The following is a 23,622-nucleotide window of genomic DNA, read 5'->3' on the forward strand; positions in this document are numbered from 1 at the left end:
ACTTGTGACTTAAGCAGAATAGCCTTGGTTCTCTGGTACAGTGACTCCTAGAAGCCTAATATGAAGAACACTTTTAATCGGCAGCCTGGGAGAAACAGGAGATAGCATTCATGGGATGTAGCAATGGATGAGGCCAGCCAGAACTCAAGTAAGCAGAGACCTGACTTCCTTCAAGCAAGAACAAAGAATTCACTTACTCAGTGTTTATTTGAATACGAATCAGGTAGAAAACAATAAGGCTTTTAAACCTCCAGACACGGATAGATTGCAGTATGAGCTGAAGAGTAGAAAGGTAGTAGCATCTTCTTGGATTAGCTAACCAAATTCCACCCACCCTCACCTCCACTCCAGATATTAGGAACCAAGGCCGTGCTTAAGATAAATTCATCCAAATATATCAGATCAGTTACCATTCATAAGAGTCTGAGTCTTGGAAGAAGTCCTTTCTTTTACCCTGGATGTTGGCTAAGTTTTACTCTCAGATGTGCCTTCAATTTATTTCATTATGTACATGACATGCAGAGTTTCTGTTTTCATAACTTGGGAAATACCACACAATTGTAATTGTATTGTAATGCAATTCTTTACAGTGACCCATTTAGACACACAGGTCAAACTTGTTCTTTTCTGGGTTCCTTGGCCTGGAATATGCACCCAAGTCATGGAATTCTCAAAGCATGGCATGGCAAGATGTTAGGACTTGTCACCAAAAACTAGACCTTAATTTAGAAAAATAACAGTGGGTTCATGTTCAAGGGGCATGATCTTTAACAAAGGAAAATAGCTACAGTATTCTTGGCCCAATGGCCACTAATTTCTGCCTCACTAAAATCAAACCAAAGATATTGCTAAAAGCTACAATTCACCTGGATTATGGGTCTTAAGCCACTAACCTCCTTCTCTGACTTCCTATTATTTAATGTACACTTCATAAATGCTTTATATTCCCAGAACGACTACTTAAATCTTGCACTAGAAATCATCCTTTAGGTCCAGCATCTAACGAATCTTAATGTTACCAAATTTAGCTTCTGACTCTGCCGTCATCAGGATTTTTTAAAATAAAACAAGTGGGCAGAGTTTCCGTGCCTGCCCCGCTTGCATCTCTCACAAGTGTCCTATCTTCATAAATCTATTTCTTGCCTAAAAATAAATACATAAAACAAATGTATTTTTAGACTTGCTCATAAATTTGAAGTAGATTGTTAAGGAATTTTTGAATTATTTAAAAGTTAGACCAGCTTAAATAGAAAATCATTTTAGTTTGAAATTTTTTAAATATATACCTTTGTAAATGTTATTATTAACAACAGAAACCCTATAGAGCACTGTTTTCTAATGATCAGTTTATTTTCTAGAAGAGGTCTTCATGGTTTCCACTTGTAGAAAAAAGTGGGAAAAAAACGCTTGTTAAGAAAAAATCGTAGCAAGAAAGTTTGAAGCACAAGTTTGCATGGAAGAGATAAAAATTTTTCAACAACTCCCTGTAGCAATTCGGAAAAATTATGTAAACATTTCAACAATGAAAAGCAGAGGTTTGTGTATTGGTTAAGATAATCCATCTCTTTCTAGAGCACAATTTTCATCCATCCTTCTATTCTTTTCCAAAACAATTATAAAGCAAGTGTGTAACTAACCACAATTCTCCCAAATCCCAAAGAGATGGAATATGTTTAACTTAACACTAGACCACAGTAGCTAGAGTCACCACCTTGTTTTGTTTTCTGATATAATCTAAAATAGGTTATATCAGCTATAATAACTAATATATAATAATATATTAATAATAATAGTAACTAATCTCATATAAATCTCATTAACCTCTTGATTCATAATTATCTGCTTATATTATGGGCATGAGGGTAATTCAGTATTTTATTTATTTATTTATTTATTCATTTATTTTTTGCACTTTTTAGGGCCACACCTGCATCAAATGGAAGTTCCCAGGCTCGAGGTTGAATCGGCTGTAGCGCCACCAACCTATGCCACAGCCACAGCAATGCAGAATCTGAGCCGCATCTGCGACCTATACCACAGCTCACGGCAATGCCAGACCCTTAACCCACTGAGTAAGGCCAGGGAATTAAACCTGCATCCTTGTGGATACTAGTTGGGTTCATTAACCACTGAGCCATGACGGGAACTCCTTCAGTATTTAATTTTTAATGTTCCATTATATATGTCTATAACTCTCATTTTATGATCGAATACATAATAATTGAGAAATAAAAATGAATTTAGAATGTGTCTGTAAATGTAGTGAAACATGTCATCATATTTAATGACTCTTCTCCTCCTGAATGTTTGTAGTTGAAAAGGCAAAGCTTATTTTACATACCCATTTTTAAAAGCAATAGTGTTCATAGCACTTGATTATAAAGGGAACAAATACTCAAAATGACAGAACAAGTGATTGTCAAATATATATTAAAAAAAAAAAAAAACAAACCTCAGGCCTTCTGACTCAGTGTCCTATACTGCTGGATGAAAGTCAAATGAAGCCTGCACCGCACCCTCTTAGTCTCCTTGTCTGGATCCGCCTAATCACTCTGTGCTCTAAATCTTTATTTCTTTTCTCCCTCCTGCTTTTATTCCAAGAGATCTCTTCTCATCAATTCTAAGACTACACACCACAAAGACTCTCAAATTTGCATTTCCAGACCTGATATCTCCTTGAACTTTGTATTCCAAAGCCCACTTGACCACTCACAGGTATCTCCATCTTCACCTTAAAAATCTGCCCTCATCATCTCTCTCCCAAACCTGCCTTCCTCTCCAGCTTCCTCCATCTCAGTAAGTGGGCCTTCCATTGGCCCTGATGTTCAAGTATGAAGTTTGAGAGTGATCTTCAATGTCCCCATCTGTCCCATAGTCACGCAGTCCATCACCAAGTGCTACTACTTCCTCCTCCAAAATATACCTCAAGTCTGTCCACTTATCATCACTCCATGGACTCCCTTAGTCCGAATCACCATCATTTTTCATCTGAACTCTTTTAGGAATTTCCTTACTGCTCTCTCCTCTTTCACTCTTATTCTTCTCCAACCTATCCTCTACTATCATCCAGAATAATTATCTTCAGACATAAGGTGGATCATGTTGCCTTGCTGCTGAGAGCCCTTTAAAGACTTTCTATGTTCTAGACATTTCCTACCAGGCCTTCCATGATCTGGCCATGCCACCTGTTACCCCTTCTTCACCACTTTCCTCCTCACTCCTGTAGAGGGTTGAATTATAACACCCCCAGATATATCTGGTACCTGTGAACATAACCTTATTTGGAAATAAGGTCTTTGTAGATTTAATTAAATCTTTTGAGATGAAGTCATCCAAAATTACCCAGGTAGACTCCAAATCCATGACCGATGACCCCATAAGACAAAGAGGGGTGACACTTCAGACACAGAGACATGAAGGAGAAGGCAAGTGAAGACAGAGGCATAGAATGGAATGGTGTGTCTGCAAGGTAAGGAAGTCTAAAGCACCAGAAGCTTGAAGAAGCAAGCCAGGATTCTCCGCAGAGACGTCGGAGCATGTGTTGGCTTGCTGACTCTTTCGTTTCAGAATTCTGAACCTCAGAACTGTAAGAGAATACATTTGTGTTGTGTTAAGCCACAAAGTTTGTGGTAGTTTTTTATAGCAGCCTTAGGAACGTAATACAGTCCCTAAACTCCCATATGCTGGTCTTTCAATTATTTAAAAGAGTCAGCTTTCTTTCCTCAAAAGCAGGTTTCTACCACTAGGAATGAAAATCAGAACCTCTACATAAATGTACCTTTTCAAAGAGGCTTCCTCAAAACCTAATCTAGGAGCTCCTGTTGTGGCTTGGGGGTAACAAACCCGACTAGTATTCATGAGGATGCAGGTTCAATCCCTGGCCTCACTCAGTGGATTAAGGAGCTGTGTAGGTCGCAGATGCAGCTTGGATGCCACATTGCCATGGCTGTGGTATAGACCTGCAGCTATAGCTCCAGTTAGACCCCTGGCCTGGAAACTTCTGTATGCCAAGGGTGTGGCCCTAAAAAGACAAAAACAAAACATTCCACCTAATCTAAATCAGGCCCTCCCTCCTATACTCAGAGGCATTCAGTTTAGTGTTTATAAGAACTCATAACTATACTGCTGTGTATTTGTTGAACATCTTCTCATTTTACGATTTAGGATCCATGAAGCCAATGACTGTGCTTTATTGTGCAATAACCTCTATCCTAGCAGAGTAGACACTAAAAACAGTTCTTCAATACATGACATTACAGAGATAAAAGGGGACTAAATGATTTCCTTTTGTTTGTAGGTATTCTGAGAAGTGGCTTACCCCATAGCGAGTTAGCTGAAATCCATCAACTATGTTAAAGTTAAATTTTAACTAAATACTAATTAAATAAATTATATCCCACAGATAGAAGATTAATCTAATCAAACTCATGTAAGTTGAAATGAAAATGCCATTATAAGGGAAAACACTTCCTACTTGATATTTTTCCCCTGGAAAACTAGGCTAATCATTTGCATGCATACACCAACTACCACCTGACCTGGCTTAGCTGGCCAAAATACACAGTGGAAAACCCTGCCAGGAAAAGCCATCCACATCGGATCCTTGGCACCTGCATCTTTTCATGAATGTGCCTGAAGTGAGGATGCTTAGTACAAACCACCTCTCCCCATTTCCCTTCAGCCCATAAGCATGTCTATAAGGCTGCCCTGTCTCCTAATACCTGATACACACACAGATGCATACTGTGTGCAGACTCAATAATAGTGACGGTCTTGGGCGGGTGAGATTAGGATCAGGATACAAAGAGTATATTGCAAGCAATGAGAGAAAAACATTGTAATCTTATTTCAGAGGGAAATTTCAAGGACATGTTGGTACTGTGCCAACAAAGTCAATGAAGAGTATTAACTATCCTAGAACTTCTCTTAATAAATTTTCCCATTAAAACCCTTCATAGTGGCTTTTTCCTCCTCCAATCTTTTTCATTCATTCACTCATTGAATCAGATTTTCATTTAGCATCTTCCAAGCACTAATGCTGTATTTATACTGTGTAGGTAAGAAACAGCCCCTGCCCTCGGTGGGCCCAAAGTCTGGTAAGGGAGACAGTTTCTTGAGCAATTCAAGGAGCAGGAGAAGTGTGTCTGTGTGAAGGGTGCTATGAGAATGTGGCCAAGTGACAGTGACACCAGGTATGAAGAAATGATTGTTAGACTATGAGGACAACACACCCTCCTAGTCAAGCGACTTGTAGTTGAGGCAGCAGTTTAGGGAAGAATAAGGAAACAAGAAAGGCTCCCTCAGAAATGAAAACTTATCAGGAAGGCAAACTAGACCATGAACATGAAGAGGCACTCTATGCCAGTCATTCTGATTTGTGGAGCACTCAGCACTTACAATTACATGAAAAATAAAGCAATGCATTGTAGAAATTTAGAGAATGTGTTTCATCAGGAACTCTTGGGAGAAGGTGTTGACAACGCTTTTCTGTAAGGGGCCAGATGGTAAATAATTGGGGGGTTGTGGGCCAGATGGCCATCTGTCACAACTCAACTCTTAAGTTGTAGCATAAAAGCAAACAAACATATCAAATAAGTAAACAAATGGACATGACTGTGTCCAATAAAACTTTTTTTACAAAACCAGGTGACAAGCCAGGTTTGGACTGAGAGGTAAAATTTGCCAATCTCTGCCCTAAAGCATTAGATGGCACTCTGAAAGTCAAATAGGAGGTTAAAGCCTTTGTCACACAGTTGATTTTTGACAGACCAATATCTAACTTTATAATTTAAAAATGTGGCACCAGGAGTTTCTGTCGTGGCTCAGCAGAAAGGAATCTGACTAGCATCCATGAGGAGGCAGGTTTGATCCCTGGCCTCACTCAGTGGGTTAAGGATCCAGCATTGCCATGAGCTATAGTGTAGTTTGCAGATGTGGTTCAGATCTGACATTGCCATGTCTGTGGTGTAGGCCAGCGGCTGCAGTTCTGATTCGACCCCTGGCCTAGGAACCTCCATATGCCTCAGGTGCAGCCCTAAAAACACACACACACACACAAAAATGTGGCACCAACTAAATCTAGAAAAAGATAATAAATTAGCTTCTCTCTCTCTCAACTCTCACAAGCATCAATTTATTATCACTATTTATTTTATTATCATTATTCCTATGTTGCAACTGAAAATTGAAATTTCAAGCTATTCAGTTTCTTTCCCAAGGGTACACATGTTGTAAGAGATGGAACAGAATTTATACACAAACATTCAACATTAGAAGAATCAGAAAATCCAGAATCTAAATTTTCATTTTGCAACTAAATTTCCTAGACAAGGAAGATAAGCCTTTTGTGTTACTAACTCTTCACATGGAACAGAAATGTTCAAAACAGTGATGGTAAGTGTGGGAAGAGGTAGAGGATTTGAAAAAAGGAAGGTTTTTAATTAACTATAATGCCAACTACGAAGAAATGGGTCCTTATGAACTTTACACACACACACACACACACACACACACACACACACACACACACACACCAGGACTCTGGAAACAACTGGATAAATCTAAAATATAGGACAGGAGTCTGTGAGGGAGGCACAGTGCCAAGCCTAAGTACTGTAGATAATTAATCCATTCTAATCTGACAGAATCTTCTTCACCAGCTTCTCAAACAATACTGAGAATGGAGTCAGGGACCTCTGTTTATCCTCCACCAGATTTTGGCTGAGAAGAAGTGAAGATCTGGACCTGCTATGTCAGGAATGAATGGCTGCATATGGCTTTTAAAAACCTTTAACAAGTGACTGGGTTGGGCCTCTTATATTGCAGTGTCATCACTGGATGCCTCTGATGGTACTGCAGGTAAGGCTGGGGACAAACCACTCATAAATTCATGCTCTATGTCCCATAGATATTAATGGCCAGTCACTCTATGATATTCAGGAAAATGCATTCCCAACTAATTCGCTGAAACATTCCAAATACCCACCCATTGAGTGTACTATATTCTTTATTGGACTTGGTACACGGTAGAGTTCATAATTTAAGACTGAAACAGATACCAACAGGTGTGAAAACATGGCTCTTGTCTTTACTTTGTATCCTCTAAGTCATGTTCTCATTACATAACATCCATGTGCTTTGGAAGAAAGTGTCCTTCCACTTTTAAACTTCAAAGGTTCATGTGTAAGTCTCTGATATATATCTCAATAAATATTGTTACTAATTGTTTCCACCTTTGGTGATAAGTAGCAAAGAATTGGTAACCTGTATACTGACTTTATATAAAGAACTTTATACTTTTTATTCATGAAGAGATGTAATTCTTGTCAATATCTGAAAAACAATTTTTAAAGCTCTTCGAAACACAAATCTATTAAACACAGCTTACCTCACTAACACCTTTTTAAAACATTTTTATAGGAAATCATGTGTGTGAAACTTTTTTTTTACTAGCTCACCTTTTTAAATGATGCCATGGCAGGTGAACTTTTCTCAGCTAAACCTGAAAACTCCAACATCTGCCATTAAAACAGGGTAATTACATGCCTGGGGACTAATAGGAAAAAGCTAGGGTCATTCTTTTTTGTTTGTTTGTTTTTTTGTTTTTATTGCCACGTACACAGCATATGGAAGTTCCTGGACCAGTGATTGAATCTGAACTGCAGCAACACCAGATCTTTAACTCACTGAGCCAGCCAGGAATTGAACCCACACCTCTGCAGTGACCTGAGCCACTGCAGTCGGATTCCTAACCCATTGCACCACAGTGAGAACTCTGCATCATTCTTATTTTGTCTCTAATTTTTTTTGCCCTAGTAATAAGAGGCCCTCTTCATGCCTACTCTAACCCCAAAATTTCTTTAACTTCTTATTACAGGAAAGAAAAAATTGAAAAAGAGGGGGAAATAAGAAGAAAAGTAGCAGTGGATGAGGGAGTGTTTTTCATCATTTCAGAAGAAATAGGAAAAAATGGAAAGTCTCTAATGATGGCCTCAAACACAGTTCAATGCCTTCATTTAGATATTGCTGGGCACTAAGACATTATAAAGACATTTTTCCCTGCCTCCTTCCAAATAATCCAAGGTCTAAAAATAAATTTGGAAATTAGACTGTGGTTTGAGGACTGTGATGATTGGAGATACCGGGAAAGTGCTTTGGAGGCAGTCAGGGTGGGGTGGGGTGCTTACAGAAGGTTTTCCAGCAGAGAAGATGCTCAAACTCTGTCTAAGCAGGGAGAGGAGAAGGTCATGAGGGTCAGTGGGCTCAGACACAGAGAAGTACAAACCCTGCTGTCCTTCCCACTCCAGCCTCTCTCTGATGACTAGCTTTATCTAACCAGTCTCTCTCTACTCCTTCAGAGAAAATTCAAAGACGACAGGGTTTGTACCTACACAGATTCATTTGTGGAGCTTTTAGCTCATTTTTTAAAAATGTTTTATTATAGTTGATTTACAATGTTCTGTCAATTTCTGCTGTTACAGGAAAGTTGCTTTTAGCTCTTTACTGCCATTCCAGTTAGCTTTACCTGTGGCCACATAACCAAATTCAGACAGGAAAACATAATCTGATTAGCTCTCAAAGAATAAACGAGGAAATCTGTGTTGGCTTTATAGCAAACCCAAACCTGACCTTTACTCATGAAACGTGAATAAAACTGACACATTTCCCTGGCGTAAAATTTAGTGTTTTGACCCACCCTGTAGAGATCTGTGTCTCTATCTATCCATCTATATATCTATCTATCTATCTATCCATCTATCTATCTATCCATCCATCCATCCATCCAACTAAGATTTGACAAATTACTTTGCTAATTGCTTCCCAGCTCTAAAATCTTTTGAGTCCTTTAGCTGAATCTCAACTTTCTCTTTACTTTTTTTTTTCTTTCTTTTTTTTGCTTTTTAGGGCCGCACCCGCAGCATATAGAGGTTCCCAGGCTAGGAGTCAAATCAGAGCTACAGCTGCTGGCCTACACCACAGCTCATGGCAACGCCACATCCTTAACCCACTGAATGATGCCAGGGATGGAACCCGAAACCTCACGGTTACTAGTCGGATTTGTTTCCACTGCACCACAATGGAAACTCCTTAGTTAGTTTTTACTGGGTGCAAAAATACTGGCAGAGGTGTCCAGGCTATAAATGGTTATAGAAGAAAACAATTTCAGTTCAGAGGTATTCTAAAACTGAACCATACCCAGCTTTGGATATATTGAAGAAGATTCATACTTAAAAGTGCATTATATTACTAAAGACAATAACAACAACAAACCCAAGCCTCTTATTATTATGTTAAAGTTGCCAAATATCATTGATAATAACTAAAGTATACTCAACAAGGAGTATCTAAAACCTGGCAGATTTTTTGAGAATTATCATCATTATATCGTGGTCTCTAGCTTTTTTTTTTTTTTTTCTTTTGCCTGGGAGTTGACATATAACATGTTACCAGGGTTTTGGATGATTTTCTTTTAAAAAGAAAGAAAAAATAGTGGAAAATACAAGCTTGTAAATATTCACTCACACACATTTATTCTGTATTGTTGTGAAGCCTGGTCAAAAGCCCAGATGCAAGCATTAAATATATTCAGTGTGAAAGTTATGTTTTATAAGTGTCTGGATTTGTTCAGCAGTTTGTAGGCATTTATCATACAAGGTCAAGAAGAAAGCTGATTTTCCTGTGGTTCCCAATGTGATTGATGCTGCCATCCACTGCCATTTTTATCTCCAAGACTACTCTACAACAACCCCGTACAGAACAGAGATTGGCTAGGAAAGCATACGGTGCCTTCAGGGATGTGCAGGAGGCTAAGGTTTTGCCAGGCAAGGAAGTACCTGACTATAGACACCCAGATACTAGAGGCAAAGCTATTACTCTGAAGGAAGATGAATGCTTACAACAGGAAGAGTCCTCAGGCTCCAGGTCTTCCCCATCCATCTCAGAGAGTCTGCTAACACTTAGCCTAGAACAATCCAGCATGCACAAGAATGCCACTTACCTCCTCACTGCTGTTCTTCAGCCCTCACTGCTGGGCTCAGTTCCTCCTGCCTCCTCCCTCCTAAAAGTCCTTACTCCTCCCACCTCACTCCTGCCAAGATTCAGAGGAAATTTCCCAGACTTCCCTTTGGCTCAACCCCAAGGGAGAGGTTGAGAACAGCAGCAAACAGTAGCAGCAGCAGCAGCAGGACAGCAATGCATGAAAATTCCCTCCCCTCTCATAGACTGTGCTAGGAGGAAAAGCACAGAAGGGACACCAGGAGGAACTCCAAATGGCCTTCCCTGTCCAGCTCAAGAAGGCACGTGGCATCTCTCTGCTCAGCAGAAAACAGCAGTGCCATGATGTCTGTTTTTCACCCCGCTACTTGATCACAAGGAAGTAAACCCAACAAGCCACGGAAGCAAAACATTCTAAAGACTGTCCTTTCACGTTCCCTTCTCAACTGTGTACACCTGGATGTGGGACAGGTTATAGTTTAGGGGTGGGAAATCAGAGCCAGCAGGAAAGAACACAGGAGGGGATAAACATGAGGATGAGCCATAGCAAGAGTGGCCGAGCACCAGGAACAGCTTTAGACAACCCTGTCCTCTGTCCAGGACTGAGGTCAAAGACCTGGGCTTTATTCGCTTCTAGGGCAGCCATTATCAAGAGTTCAAACAGTGTCCTGAAAGATGAAGTGACTCAGGTCCTAGGTCTCATGGTAAGCTTGCAACATAAGGTTTTTGCAAATAACAAAGGGCAACATGCAACTCTGGAGAAATACTGACAATCCCCATACACAGCAGAGATCATAGTATGAAACAAACATCAAGATGTGTCTTCAGGGAAGTGCATTTTGGTGGCAAAATACAGGAGGCATGGTGTAGTTGGAAATTCCAGCTCCTCTCCTTGGACCCATGTGAAATTCAGCAAGCTATTTAGAATCTTTTAAGCTTGATTTGCTCATTTGGAAAAAATGGGGATAATTCCAGTAAATTTTTGGTTGAAAGGATTATAGGTAACATATGTAGAGTTAATAAATGTAATTATTATAATAATAGACTGGGGTAGATCTGGAAATCCAGGGTGTATGGGAACACCTATGATAGACTATCTATCTATATATTATTATTCAAGTTCCAATCCAATGATGGTTCCTTAATTCCATCATTTCCATTATCTTCCATATTATCATGAGCCCACATTGATGTCTTTCTTCTTTGACTATATACTTTTATCATATATTTCACTGAATTTTCCTCTTATTATATGGAATGTTATATAGTCACTCCTATAAGATCTTTTCCATCTTTTCCCCTTTGTATTCAATAAAGAAACCTGGTAAGCACTTGATAAATATGAACTTATTCATTGTGCCCAAAGAAGTGTTTTGGGTTGGCCATGATTATAAACCTCCTTCAAAATACATAGACATTTCCAAAATTTATCTTTTTTGGGAAAAAAAAAAACTTTCCATTTTTTGCATTGCATCCTCATCCGTATGGAAAATAAAAATCCTAGGGCTTTCACAAAATTATCATCACTTTTTCTTTGTTATTAAATACAGTCATGGCCTTCTGACAGTGGAACATGGGGAGATGCTTTCTGTGTAATAAAATAACATGATATCCTGCTCATGTTTACATAAAGTTGACCAATATCATTGATTTATGAACTATATCTATTCTTTTTTTTTTTTTTTTTTTTTTAGGGCCTCACCCACAGCATGTGGAAGTTCCCAGGCTAGGGGTCAAATTGGAACTACAGCTGCCAGCCTATGCCATAGTCACAGCAATGCCGGATCCAAGCCGCATCTGTGACCTGCACCATAGCTCATAGCAACACTGGATCCCCCACCCACTGATCAAAGCCAGGGATGGAACCTGCATCCTCATGGATACCAGTAAGATTCATTTCCGCTGCACCACAACAGGAACTCCTGAACTGTATCTATTCTTTATTTCCATTTATCTTGGTTGGAAATTACACAGTTGATCTAACTGGATGCCCTGGCCTGTGGATCGAATGCCAGGTTAGAAAGGGTAGGTATGGTAGCATGACATAATATTATAAGCTTTTTGAAGGTCACTAGTCCTTGGTAGAAACAACACCCCCTTGGTCTCCCTACTATGCACCTATCTATGGATATAGGAAAAATCAGACTCAGTGCCACGGCTAGACTTAAGAAATAATGAAACATGCACCCCTCTCATTCCAGTGCCTGGTGCCCCTCCCCCAGTCTCCCTTCTGTTATGATCTCCTCACCACTAACAAAAGGAATTCTCATCACAAAGTAAATAGTGATATCTGTCATTATTTCTTAATCCAAATTTGTTTCTCAGGATGACTTTCTCAGAGAGAGTTGTTCCTGGTCATCCCTCTAATTTTGAAGGAAAGAGTTTGTCCCTCCTTCAAGGATTTCAACACCAAAAGTAGGTGGAAAAATTTTTGAAGATATGGCTCATTATATTCTAATATAATGACCAGTAAGACAGTTTCAAAACTGTGGGAACAGATGAGGCTTGAAAACACAAATTTAATTTTCACCCCCTCATCTTATCCCCAATATAACCTTAATAGAAATGACATTTTAAAAATGTAGTAAGAGGACTTCCCACATGGCTCAGCGGGTTAAGAATCTGGTGTTGTCAGTGGCTCCGGTGCTGTTGTAGTGTGGATTTGATCCCTGGCCCAGAAACTTCCACATGTTCAGGCATGGCCAAAAAGATAAATAAATAAATATAAAAATAATGAAATAATAAACTTGTAATGAGAAAAACTGCATCACTGATGATAAGGAAGAGAGTTATTTAAGTATAAGAAATGTCAAGGAAACACTGTCAGAGTTCACTTACAAATCACCAACACAGGAGTTCCCGTCACGGCTCAGTGGTTAACGAATCAGACTAGGAACCATGAGGTTGTGGGTTCGATCCCTGGCCTCGATCAGTGGGTTAAGGATCTGGCGTTGCCCTGAGTTGTGTGTAGGGTGCAGACTTGGCTTAGATCCCTCATTGTTGTGGCTCTGGCATAGGCCAGTGACTACAGCTCTGATTCGACCCCTAGCCTGGGAACCTCCATATGTTGTGGGAGCGGCCCAAAAACTGGCAAAAAGACAAAAAACAAAAACCAAACATACAAATCACCAACACAGAGAATAGTGATCTCAAGGGAATAAGTGATGGAGACCCTCCCCTCCCCACCTTAACCTAAAAGTAGAGGATAGGAGTTCCCCTTGTAGCTCAGCAGTTAACAAACTGGACTAGCATCCCTGAAGACTCAGGTTCCATCCCAGGCTTTGCTTAGTGGGTTAAGGATCCAGCATTGCCATGAGCTGTGGTGTAGGTCACAGATACAGCTCAGATCTGGCATTGCTGTGGCTGTGGTGTAGGCTGGCGGCTACAGCTCCGATTTGACCCCTAGCCTGGGAATCTCCCTATGCGGCCAGCACGGCCCTAAAAAGACAAAAAGGCAAAAAAAAAAAAAAAAAAAAAAAAAGGAAAGCAGCAGATAAAAGTGGAAGGAAGATGAGAGGCATCAAGACCACCCTAGAATGGCTTATAAGGACTCTCCTTTGTTACAACAGACAGATGGAATTCAGAGGCAGAGTGACAGTGCAGCCTAGAAATTCAGCCCCCAAAAGGGGAATTTCCCCAGATAACAAGTCAGGTCCTTAGAGTGAGTCATTACCTGATAAAAAATGGTCCTGAAAACCAGTGGTACTAGAGATTAAACCAAGAAATATATCATTGGCAATGTTTTGGAAGAATGAATTCCCAAGGTGGCCCTGTGATTAATTGGTGAATAAAACAGGGTTATTCTAGGAGTTCCCATTGTGGCTCAGTGGTAGCAAACCCAACCAGTATCCAAGAGAACACAGGTTCAATCCCTGGCTTCACTCAGTGGGTTAAGGAGCTGTGGTATAGTTCACGGATGTAGTTCAGATCCTGCGTTTTTGCTGTGGCTGTGGTGTAGGCTGCCAGCTGCAGCTCCAATTCAACTCCTAGCCTGGGAAATACTGTATACTGCAGGTGCAGCCCTAGAAAGCAAAAAAACAAAAAACAGGGTTATTATGCTAGCCAAAATGGGTTAGATGCCTGGCCACAGAGCATCGTGTACCTGCTTCAAGGCTTTGAAAAACAATCACTACTGGAAGACAGAAGCAAAACAAATAAATCAAAACAGAGAAGTGACTATACAGAAATGAGTTCTCCCTCCGGCAACAAGTTTATGACTCTGGATCTTATCTTCTCCCCTGACATTTGCATTGCTGAATTAGCAAATTTTGAATATTGAGGACATTAAACAAGGATCCAAAAATCAAAATGTGTGCAGGACCTCCTCGTAGAACATTAAAGAATATATTTGAAAGAAAGGAAATAAACTTACATGGCAGGATTTATCATGTTTAGGGAATGGAAAACCAGTGTAAATAATCAACTCCTCAAAATTTTGCCATTGATTTTTTGTTATTTCAATCAAAACTCAGAATTTTTTATTTTCTAAATCAACAGGCTGATTCTAAAATTTATATAAAAGTAAAGGGGGCCAATAAGACAATCTTGAGTTAAAAAAAAAAAGTCGAAGCTTTATATTAGCAGATGCCAAACTATAAAGTTACCATAATCAAGAGAGTCGAGTATATACAAATAGAAGAGTAGAACGGCTGTAATCCAGCTATTTCCATTCTATATGCATGTGTATATATTTTCACCAAATTAACCATATATTCTGCTTCTCTCATTCTTTGCACCCTATGTATTTAGTTCTAAACTTTGGAAATTCAAAGACCCTAGTTTCTTTCAAATTTGGGTATGTGCAAGCAAAAGCTTGACTTTCAAGGCTGTGGTCACCACGGTTAGTCTAGAAAATAAACCGAGAAATCTCAGCAAAGACTTTGTCCCACTTAGTGCACTCTTACCTCGTGAAGGTGGGTACATCTAACACCCAAAAGATAGATATAAAGAACCAAGGGAGAAAGTTATCCTCAAACATTGTCTCAAACTATCATTTGTAATATTTAAAACTTAAAAAACAAACCAACTGAAAACTATACAAAAATTAGAAATTATTTGTACAAATCTTGTTGCATCCTCTAAATAAATGCTATACTACTTTTGAGAATTATTGTGTAGAAAATGCTTATTAACACAGAAATATATCCAAAATATATTAAGTACAAAATCAGGTTTAACATGGTATATGCAATATGATCCTTTTTAAAAAGAAATTTAAATATATGTGCATATACATGTAGGAAAATTCTGGAAGGATACTGTCATAGTTTTATTTATTTCAGAGTTAAGAGCTAAAGGAAGACTTATTAATGAGTTTTTTCATTATGGTTACTTATAATTTCTAATGTTTATACCACTGGGTAAATGTTCATAAATACAATGTCTATGTTCTCAATGAATTTAAAAGGGTAGATCCTATTCCATTAATTTTTGTTGACGTTTGCTTCCAATGTGTTTTAGCAGATAGCTTCTCACTTCAGAAATATTCAAACTGAGGTTCAGAGAGATCCAATTGGGGAATAAAATTGCACTTCAGTAAAAAATCTTTATCCAAAACCAGTCAACAGGTAGCAGATGTACAGTATATTCACATTCTACTTTCTCTCATACCCACTACAATGGAAGAACTGTGGGTCATAAAACAATGAAAAATGAGGCCAGCAGCATAGCAATTTGTCCAAATGGATAACAGTAAATACAGAGCAAAAAAAAAAAAAAAAAAAAAAAAAAAAGCTAAGGTTTATGGGCAAAAGCTTAAGAAGATGCAGGACTTGCACAGTCTCAAAAAATATCCTCAAAGATACTTAGTCACTGCAAAAGGATGAAAAATTAACTTGACTATGAAGAATCCTAACAATCATCATATTATCCAAGTGATCAACAATAAGACGTGTCAAAGCAATGAACACCCTGACAAGCCGAACTGAGGACATATCATCCTTCTAGGTTTTCTTGCCCAAAATGCATAATCTCACTCCAATTAGGAGAATACATTAGACAGGAGTTCCCATCGTGGCCCAGGGGAAACAAATCCAACTAGGAACCATGAGGTTGTGGGTTCGATCCCTGGCCTCACTCAGTGGGTTAGGGATCCCTTGTTGCCATGAGCTGTGGTGTAGGTCACAGATGCAGCTTGGATCTGGCATTGCTGTGGCCGTGGCATAGGCCAGTAGCTATAGCTCCAATTAGACCCCTAGCCTGAGAACCTCCATATGCCGCAGGAGTGGCCCTAAAAAGGACAAAAGACACACACACACACACACACACACACACAAAGGAGAATACATCAGACAAATCCAAACTAATGGACATTCTATAAAATAATGGATTAGTCCTCTTCAAAATGTAACGATCACAAAATACAAGATCAGGGAACTTTTATGGACTGAAGGAGACTAAGAAGAAATAACATTTAAATGCAGTGTGAAACCTTGGGTTCAATCCCAAAAGAGAAAGAGGACACTTGTGAAAAAAACCCAAAAATGTGAAATTCCAGTAAGGATTTCAGTTTAGATAATAAAGCCATTCCAATGATAAATCTTTCACTCTTGATGTCTATACTATGGTTATGTAGATGTTAAGATTATGGGAAATGCAGTGAGAGATATAAGGGAACTCTTTGTTCCATACAAATTTTCTGTAAGACTAAAATTCATTCAGAATAGAAGGATTTTTATTTTATTTTATTTATTTATTTATTTATTTATTTATTTAGTCTTTTTAGGGCCACACTGGTGGCATATGGAGGTTCCCAGCCTAGGGATCTAATCGGAACTGTAGCTGCCAGCCTACACCAAAGCCACTATGCCAGATCCTTAACTCACTGAGCAAGGCCGGGGATCAAACCCATAACCTCATGGTTACTAGCTAGGTTTGTTAACCACTGACCACGACAGGAACTCCCAGAATAAAAGGTTTTTTTTAAAAAAATAAATGCTTGGAACATAAAAAAAAGAAAATCTCAGTTTTTGAGTCCCTGCTGTAAGTTAGATATTGTTCTAGACCCAGTCATGAATGAAGCAGCCAAATTCCACAGTCTGATTTATACTCTTTAGCAAATATTGTGTATATTAAGCAAATAAAGAGGGAAAGTGGAGCTATTAAATACAAATGGAAAGAAATTTAATGAGTAGAAATTTAATAATTTATTCATTATGCCTGATTGAAATATCCCATAAACTGTTTTACCAGTAGGATTCAAGATTTACAAATTAAACACCCTACAGCTACCACAACCTCGCTCCCTTCTGCAGCCAAGCCTTCCATCTAGTGATGAGACAGGGAACTGCCGCAATATATCTGTACTAGCCTCTCTGTTGATTCCCTCAAAATGTTTAGGGATTATAGCATTTTAAGAGGATTCGTTAGGAGTTCCCGTTGTGGCTCAGTAGTTATTGAATCTGACAAGGAACCATGAAGTTGTGGGTTTGATCCCTGGCCTCACTCAGTGGGTTAAGGATCCAGTTGTTGCCATGAGCTGTGGCTCGGATCTGGCTTTGCTATGGCTGTGGTGTAGGCCAGCAGCTGTAGCTCCGATTAGACCCCTAGCCTGGGAATCTCCATATGCTGCCGGTGCAGCCCTGGAAAAGATAGAAAAATAATAATAATAAGAGGAATTGTTGGACAAGCAGTGTCTAAATTGCCAATCTATCCCTTCCTCCAACATCCACAAATATTCCGAGTTGCATTAGAGCAATAGTGCAAAGAATGGAACAAGGGCTCTGCAGGCAAATGGCCTGGGCACAGACGTTGGCTCTACAATGAACAACCTCAGCAAGCTACCAACATTCTCTAAGTCTTGATCCAAATGACAAAGTAACCTGGCATCGCATAGATTGTGGGGATCAACTGGTCTTAAGAAATACCTTAAAACGATGCCTGGCAGGCATCAATGACACCTCACCAAATACTGACTGTCCTTGCCACGGCCATCATGGCCTCTTAGGAGTACAGATTATGTGCATCTCCTGTTATTGTCTAGGAGGAGCTCAACATACACAATTGACCAAGAGATTGTAACTTTAGTATCAAAGTTGAATAAAATTTAGGTGCCTAAATGGTTGCCACTGGTTTGTTATTTAATACTATGAAGTTTTGTCTTGGAGGTACCAGAAGCCTCTTAATTCTCCCAGACCAGCAACTGCTAAACAGCTCAACTCCATACAACCAACACCTTGCACTCAAGTAGACAGCCTGGAATTCCCTTCCACCTGTACACATCATTGTAGTGGGTCGGCTGACTTCAGTGGCCATTCACTTCACTCTTCTAAGCAGTAACTTAGATGTTCTGGGAACCCAGCTCAACACAAGGTGTATCTTAAACCATCTGACATATGTGAGAGTGTACAGGCTCTTTCATCTCCTTTTTCAGAAGACACTGTGTATGTAGAAATACAACATTTTTCCACACTGCAGTCTGGACTGTCTTAACTTAATGATAGAACAATCCTATTAGAATTATCAGCTGAGCTCTGCCATGGGTCAAGTTCATTGCATTTGCCCCATTCAACACATCTCACTCAGAACAATGCTCTTCACTTTTCAACTCTAGAACCTAATAGGCACTCAAAGCATCAAAGTATTTATGGAACAAATTCATTAATTTATTCATTCATTCATTCAACTGATATTTCTTGAGCATCTATTCTGTTCCAGGCATTGTTGGTGCCGGGATAACAGAAAAAATTTTAGGGAAATAAAGCCTGTCATCATGAAGCTTACATACTATGGGGGAGATATTGTCAGTGAACACAATAAATAATTAAAATATATAATGATAGTGATAAGTGCTAACAGGGAATGCAGAAAGAGTGAAAAAAAGGATTGTGAGTACATAATAAGGTTGCAGTTTAAATAAGAGGTTGGGGCTGACATCCATAGATGAAACTTAGGACCATGGCTGGGGTCTCAGGCACACCCCTGTGATCATGCAGGAATTCAGGTGCTGTAGGCATGCATGAAGAAGCAGTAAGGGAGTCCACTGGAGCCTATTTGTATGAGGAGCAAAGGAGCATCCTGGAAAGAACTGGTGATCAGTTCTGTCTGTGGCTCAGGCTTGGAAACAAAGGGCAAACTGCTCAAGCAGCCTATCTGTGTGCTCGGGTCAGCTTCTTCCCACACTCAATCCTGAGTCCCAGGGAAAAAAGGCTTCATGGGACAGTTCAAATCTTGCCTCTGCATCATCTCTGAACAAGACCGGTAGACCAAGTCAGCCCTGCTCGTATACAGCTGACAGGAGGCGAGAGTTTTGCCTTCCCAGCTTCCACTGCAAGCACTGAAGTGATTCCCATGCCAAATCCTTGGGCGCATCCCTCAGGAGCAGCAACTCTAGGAACTCGGGGAGACTTGACCCTACATGGCACCAACAGAGGGCGCACCTTCATGCCGAAGTCACAGGCTTCTCTGTGACCCCAGAGAGAGGCTGGTTGATTCCACACTGAGCCAACCATGAGGAAGGAGAGAATGGGGAATCCCAGAAAGGATTTGGGGGAGCTAAGAAAGTACAGGAGAGCCTAAAAGACCCACTTTAGCCAGGGATATCAAATCCAGAAAGAGACTGTTAGTCCCATGTAATCTGGGAAACAGGCTGGACAAGGACATATGAAGATTTAATTAACAGAAAGCACTACTTAAAAAAATAAATCTTTGGATTGTATATAGAACCTGGAAACCCTGCCCAATGCCACTGCTGTAAATGTCAGTCAGCGGCCTTATTACTTCTTAATAAAGGGTCTTTTCAACATTGATGGTCAAAGATATTTGTGGACCTGACTGGGGATTCTTGGTGCTGTCATATCATTGCTGCTGTTGATGACTCCGACTCAGGTCCACATTACTGGACAATTCCATCACCCAATTAGCATCCTCATGGTGCCTTTTGCTGTCGCACCTAAATTATCAGAGATGCTGTCTACATACAGCCAAAATTAACCATGAACAGGCATTTTATCCCCACCTCTAAATTATTCCAGTCCTGCCAAGGTGATTATTTACACGGAAAACGCACCTTTGTGGTTTATTTCATGTGACTCATGATGTATCTTTCCAATCATAAAGATGGCTACTTGGAAGCCCATGTGAGCTTTCTAGAATGCAAATCAGATCAAGGCAGTATCCTCAGAAGAGAGCCCTCACTCCCTGAAGTGGGCTCGAGGACTCACCACTAAGAGGACCCGCCCATCTCCACCCTCATAGCTTGTCCTTGCCCAGAACTGTCTTCTCACAACACCCATCACCCAATGGTTGTTACTATGCTGAAGTCTGTGTTCTCTGCTAAAGTATAGGCTTATGAGGACAAAGACTGAGTCTCTTTGTTATTTACTATATCTATGGCTTAACATGGTACTTGGAACCTAGTAGATGCCCAAGAAATAGTTCTTCAAGAAATGAATCATGTTATCAACAGGTAATGAAATGACGAGTATTTTGTAAAGTCATTCACTGTGGGCAGCAAATTTGGTGTCAGCTAGCATTCGCTGTGCCTTTTTGGATCTGGTTGAGGCTGGCTTAGGTGTCTCATTGAGCTCTGCTTTCACTATTGACACAGAGAAAAGACAAGTGGCCCCAATGGAAAAAATATGAAAGGAGAAGCTTCTTATAGAAAATTCCCAAGAAAGAAGATGGACGGCATCTCACAAAGAGAATCAAACGACTGCAGAGACAGTAGAGCAAAGGTCAGGAGTTTTCTGGTGGCTCAGCAGCCTGAGAATATGGCTTTGTCACTGCTGTGGCTGGGGTTTGATCCCTGTTCTGGGGAATTCCACATGCTGCAAGCATGGCCAAAAAAAAAAAAAAAAAAAAAAGAAGAAGAAGAAGAAGACGCAAAGTTCAGAGGCTGATAAAGTAATGGGAGGGGAGTTAGTATTGTCGGGAGAACTGGGGCCTCCTTGAAGAAGCCCTTTTTTGGCTGCCTTGGGGAACTAATCACCAATTGATAGGATGACCTCAGGAACATCCAATAGAATTAAGGTAGGGAAACCATATAACTTATCATTGGAACCAGAACACATCTGCAAGTGAAGTGGGCAACTATAGATCATTGCAGGACAGGAGAAATAAGCCAGTCACACTAGGGTCAAAGTCACCCATTCATCCAGACACCTCCAGGAACAGCACATGGGGGAGGAGCTAGATTCCTCAATTGCTTGAGGGCCCAAGTGGTTTCCCCAAGACTGGTCTCCAGTAAGTCTTTATTTCTGTCATTCCATGCTGTTCCTGAAATGTTCTAAGAAAAAACATGGAGTTCCCATCGTGGCTCAGTGGTTAACGAATCCGACTAGGAACCAAGAGGTTGCAGGTTCGATCCCTGGGCTTGCTCAGTAGGTTAAGGGTCTGGCGTTGCCATGAGCTGTGGTATAGGTTGTAGACATGGCTCGGATCCTGCATTGCTGTGGCTCTGGTGTAGGCCGGTGGCTAACGCTCCAATTGGACCCCTAGCCTGGGAACTTCCATATGCCTCTGGCGCAGCCCTAGAAAAGGCAAAAAGACCAAAAAAAAAAAAAAAAATGTGACAGATCTGGAAGAGGAAAAAACTAGACATCAGTATATACAAAAATCTCTCACTGTACTGCTACTACAAATGGTGGGTTTTTTGGTTTTTGTTTTTTCACTTTGTCTTTTAAATTTGCAGCAGTTTAACCTGGAGGAGCCACCCTGAGCAGAGATACCCTGTGAAAGTTGACCGTCTACACCTTGCAGAGACACTCTGACTCAGAAGCTGGTTTAATGCTCTTTACTTCTCATGGGGAGTACCTGCTTTCCTGTGTGCTAAGGTGTGGATGTGAACCCTGTTAAGGAAAGCAGCAATTTTATCTGAGTCACCATGATGTCGGCATGTCTCATACACTGCTCTGGAGGCTCAGTGCTCTTGCAACAAGAGGGATGAAAAGACCATTGATTTACATTTCTCTAATAATTAGTGATGTTGAGCATTATTTCATGTGCCTGTTGGCTGTCTGTATCCACACTGGTCAGAGTGGCCATCATTAACAAGTCAGCAAATAACAAATGCTGGAGAGGGTGTGGAGGAAATGTGTCCTCCTACACTGTTGGTGGGATTGTAAATTGGTACAACCACTATGGAAAGTAGTGTGGAGGTACCTCAGAACACTTAATATAGAACTACCATATGACCCAGCAATCCCACTCCTGGGCATATGTCCAGACAAAAAACTGTCACTGAAAATGGTATATGCACCCGTATGTTCATTTCAGCACTACTCACAATAGCCAAGACATGGAAACAACCTAACTGTCCAACAACAGATGAATGGATTAAAAAGATGTGGTACATATACACAATGGAATACTACTCAGCCATAAAAAAAAAAAACAAAATAATGCCATTTGCAGCAACATGGATGGAACTAGAGACTCTCATGCTAAGTGAGGTCAGTCAGACAGAGAAAGACAAATACCGGAGTTCCCATCGTAGCGCAGTGGTTAACGAATCCGACTAGGAACCAAGAGGTTGCAGGTTCGGTCCCTGCCCTTGCTCAGTGGGTTAAGGATCCGGCATTGCTGTGAGCTGTGGTGTAGGTTGCAGACGCGGCTCGGATCCCACGTTGCTGTGGCTCTGGCGTAGGCTGGTGGCTACAGCTCCGATTCGACCCCTAGCCTGGGAACCTCCATATGCCACAGGAGCGGCCCAAGAAATGTCAAAAAAAGACAAAAAAAAAAAAGAAAAGAAAGAAAGACAAATACCATATGATATCACTTATATTTGGAATCTAATAAATGGCAGAAATGAAACTTTCTGCAGAAAAGAAACAAACTTGTGGACTTGAGAATAGACTTGTGATTGCCTAGGGAGAGGGGGAGAGAGTGGGATGGACTGGGAGTTGGGCATTAGAAGATGCAAACTGTTGCATTTACGGTGGATAAGCAATGAGATCCTGCTGAATGGTACAGGGAACTATATCCAGTCACTTGTGATGGAACATAATGGAGGATAATGTGAGAAAAAGAATGTGTGTGTGTATGTGTCTATATACTGGGTCACTTTGCTGTACAGCAAAAAATGACAAAACTATAATAAAAAAATAAAAACCTAAGAAAACTTAAAAAAGAGACCATTGATAAACTTGAGAGAACTTTTAAGTATCAGAAGGAATAAAAACAACAGAAATGAAAACAAAGTATTATCAGAGAAGATCTGAGAAAAAAAGGGGAGAATTTTTTGTGTTTTTGTCCTCTGTCTCTCTTTTTTTGTTAAGGGCCGCACTCGAGGCATATGGAGGTTCCCAGGCTAGGGGTCCAATTGGCGCTGTAGCCACCTGCCTACACCACAGCCACAGCAACACCAGCTCTGAGCTGCATCTGCAACCTATACCACAGCTCATGGCAATGCTGGATCCTTAACCCACTGCGCAAGGCCAGGGATCAAACCCACAATCTCATGGTTCCTAGTCGGATTCATTTCCACCGTGCCATGACGGGAACTCCTTTTTTTGTCGTTTGTCTTGTGTGTGTGTGTGTGTGTGTGTGTGTGTGTGTGTGTTTAAAATCCAAAAAGGCTATTTTCCTTACCACTTTCTCCCCTACTTCCTCTTTTTCTCAACTAATAACCTTCAGTTTTTAATTAATAGTCAGCAGTTTGGGGATGCAGTTTTTTTTAGGTTTACAGAAAAA

At 40.3% G+C, this 23,622-nt stretch overlaps 1 protein-coding gene across 1 annotated transcript in view; it reads right to left on the reverse strand.

Moving 5' to 3' along the window:
* SERPINB7 (serpin family B member 7) overlaps nt 1-10,445 on the reverse strand; it is a 45,371-nt gene extending 34,926 nt beyond the window's left edge. The window contains exon 1 of the mRNA XM_001925047.5: nt 9,998-10,445. The gene's annotated coding sequence lies outside the window, so the exon portion shown is untranslated. The remainder of the gene's footprint in view (nt 1-9,997) is intronic.

This window comes from Sus scrofa, chromosome 1 (genome assembly GCF_000003025.6).
Source record: "Sus scrofa isolate TJ Tabasco breed Duroc chromosome 1, Sscrofa11.1, whole genome shotgun sequence".
Classification (NCBI taxonomy): Eukaryota; Metazoa; Chordata; class Mammalia; order Artiodactyla; family Suidae; genus Sus; species Sus scrofa.